The following is a 3,648-nucleotide window of genomic DNA, read 5'->3' on the forward strand; positions in this document are numbered from 1 at the left end:
CTGCTGCTGCTGCTGCTGGGGCCCTTGGCATCTCCCGTGCCTGCGGCCTGGACTGCCCCTGCCTGCCTGGGAGAGGGACGCGGGGAAGCAGGAGGGGGACAGAAGTGCTTGGAAAAGGAATCCCTTCCCACCCCGGTGCCCAGGCTCGGCGGGATGAAGGTGAAGGAGCCCCGGCTGGCAGCACACACCTCCCAGGAGGAAGCACTAAGGCTGTCCTGCTTTCAGCTGTGGGCTCCACGGCCCCTTTCCCGGAGCCCTCACCCCACCCCGAACTGCAAACACTAGCTTTGTGAATCAAAGGAGCACTTTACACACTATGGGAACTTGGAGAAGTTGACTTTGCATCACACAACAACCCAGGAACATCACGACTGTTAGGAATGCTGTTCTTTTTATTCCTTTCCTCGCTTCCTGGTGGTTTTATTGCACTACGTGTGTGCATATATTAATATGTATTCCTGAGGGTGAATATATATTGATATATAGATATGGTCTGTGTGTAACTGTACGTATTTAACTGTACTGTATCTTGTGAGTGCGAGGCAAGAAGCACTGCAGAGCCTGTGCTGTTCCTCCTCCACACCAGGCAAAGCTGACTCGCCGTCTGGCAGTCTCAACATTTGTTTTGTTTTGCATTTTTTTATTTATATGTTCTTTTAAGGACGGTCGATACAAAGCTCCATGCTTTTGAAGAGCTCAAGAACAGGCGTTAGGATCCTACACACTTAAAATTGGAAACGCATTTGTTTTATAAGAAGTTTTATTTGCTGCTTTTGTTTTTTGTTTTTTTTTTTTTATAAAGAGATCTTGTAGTGTTGAGTTTTATGTTCAGCATTTCTTTTAAGGAGACGCTGTAGCCAAATGGGGCTGCGGGTGTGAGTGGCTGAGTTTTTGGCTGAGGCTTTGGATGCTGTGAGCACGTGTGTGAGAGGAGAGCTGGCTGCCCTCCTGTCTGCCTGCGGGTGTGTGTCTTAATTTATCAGAGTCATGGCAGTATTTTGGTAGTGCTGGGCAGAAAAGTATCTTTGAAAGCAACTCGAAACCTCAGGCTTTGTTTTTGGGGATCTAAAAACACTTTGCACAGGGTGGTTAAGTCCTCATTGCTTTTTTTTCCCCCTCTCAATATTGGCGTGTTCAACGTGATACTTTACAAGGGTTTCAGGAGCAAATTGACTTTGGAGCTGGCATCATCTTTGGCAACGTCGGTGTTTCTGATCACAGAGCAGAAATGCCAATAAAGAAATTTAAAAATATTTCCAATTGCCCCGACCAGGGAAGTATTTAAATGTAGCTCTCAGAAATGCTTCAGTATTGGGCTGCTGTTGCATCCTGTGTTCACAGCCTGCTGCTTCTGTGGCCGTTTGTGCTTTTGCCTGGGGAAAAAAGGACACACACAGATTAAAAAAGAGAAAAGACAAAAAAAAAAATAAAAAACCAACAAAGACAAAACCAACCAACCCCCCCAGCCTGTGGACAGACACGCCGAGGAGCCCCAGACTGCTTCGGAAAGGCTTCAGCCAGTTCTGCCAAGGGCTGCACGAGAGCACTAAGCCAGGACTGACTCTGCAACCCAGAGCCCTGCAAAACCCCAAACCCTCCCGTGGAACCCTGAGGGTACCCCGAGCCTCCTGAGGAGAAGCAGAGCCCGGGGCAAGCTCAGCACTAACCTTCCAGCTGGACTTCAGTACTTGAATGTATCCAAATTGTCCACATTCAACGTATACAAGTATATATTGCTCCAAAAAAATTCGTGGTTTACAGACCTACAACCAATATATATGTCTGTGTTTGTGTATATACATGCAAGGGTGTGTGTGTGTGGGTGTGTGTGGGTGTACATAGATACACACACAAACACAAACGTGTATATATGTTTTCTCTCAATACTTGAAACTTAGCCACTGTGCTTGAATTTAAAAAAGAAAAAAAAAAACACAAAAAACTCACAAAAAAACCTCTCCAAAATCTGGAGGAGGGGGAAAAAAAAAAAAGAGAAAAATCAGACAAGTGATTTATTTTGCCATCACTTTGGTGACTTTCTTTTTTTATCTAACTGCATGTAGCGTGAAACCCAACTTTTTTGGTGAAACAATATTTATTGCTTTGTAGACAATAAGGTATGGAGAAAAACAAAAAAAAACAAAGGAAAAAAACACCCCAAAAACCAACCCCCAGCCCTTGTTGAAGTTGCTAGTGTAGTCCACCTGCTCTTGTCATGGCTTTGTTACTGTGGCAGCGTTTGTGTCTAGCGTCTCTAATAGATTTCAAGAAACCTCAGTCTAATAAACACGTATCTTCAGGTTTGTGAGAGCGTATGATGATGTTCTTTATAAGGTAATGCTTGATACTTTGTCAACATTTTTTATTTGTGTTTTGTGTGACTTTTTTTTTTTTTGGCTTTAAAATGTACACCACCGATTTAAGAAAATAAAATTGATTTGAAATTGTTAGTGGCCTGTTCTCGGTGTTTTATGTTAGTGCAGTGCCTGAGTGAGGTATTTAATAATAATATTTGTTTCTAGCAGGCTTTTCAGGTGGAAAAGTGCTTTTCACAGAGGGGGAAGCCTGGGACAAAACAAGCTGCATTGCCTAAATCCACAGCTTTTGAATCTGGAAAAGTTGAAGCCTGTTTTTGGGTGGGAGCTGCAGTCATTGTTTCATCTCTCCTTACTACCTGGCTTTTAATCAGTAGTGTCAGGAAGCTTGTTGCTGCACAGGAGAGGTACTTCAGAGATGAAGCATGAGTATAGTGATAAGATTTGAATATTTTTAATCAAGATTAAATATCTTCTCGCAGTGTTTGTACTCAGTGCAATTTGTTTGAGCAGAATAGCACGTGGCTTAGTTTCCTCTTGCCCACGTAGATATGCATAAAAGTACAACAAGGCTGCTGCGTTGACCTTGGGCACAAGCCTGGGAGTTGTGGTCCCTGCTTTGTCTCAGTTGCCATGCTGCAGGGTGGAAAGCAAAGCTCTGCATCTGCGACATCAGAGAGGTCTAGTCCTTCCACTCTGACAGGAAGTTCAGCTAAAACCAAGAGCTAAATACCATGATTCCACCAGCCACTTCCCAACACTCCCCTTCCTGGATGGTGCATGTTGTGCTTGGCTGTGAGCATCCCTGGGGAGGGCCCTGCCCGCCAGCCCCAGGGGGACTCTGCATCACCCCATACAGTCACAGGACTGTATTGTCTTTCCTGTAAGAAAAGACCCTGTTTCAAAATTTACCAGGAGCTGAAATTGTTTTCGTCACTGAGCCCTATTTATAACTTCAGTTTCCTGCCCCTGCCTTTCCCACCACGGGGAGCTGGACACCACGTGTCTGCCCTGTGAGAACAGGCGTGCCTGGACAGGACCAGCAGGGATGGTTGGATCCTTCTCCCTGCAGCACCCTGTTGCAGCCCCTGGAAAGCTGCTCGGAGCTGAAGAAATGAAATGCCAGTGTGGATTAAAGTCTATCAGCTCAGCACACGTGGATCTTTGTGTTTTGGGGGGTTTGGTGGAGGGTTTTGTGTTCTTTTACAGATGTAAAGCCCCCTTTTGTGGAAAAACATTGGGTGTGTTTGCTCCCTGTGGCATGGGATCGTGGTAAAGAAAAAGAATGTGTGTAAATATATATATGTATACATATACACACATATATATATAG

Source organism: Merops nubicus, unplaced genomic scaffold, assembly GCF_000691845.1.
Source record: "Merops nubicus isolate BGI_N331 unplaced genomic scaffold, ASM69184v1 scaffold25560, whole genome shotgun sequence".
Taxonomy (NCBI): Eukaryota; Metazoa; Chordata; class Aves; order Coraciiformes; family Meropidae; genus Merops; species Merops nubicus.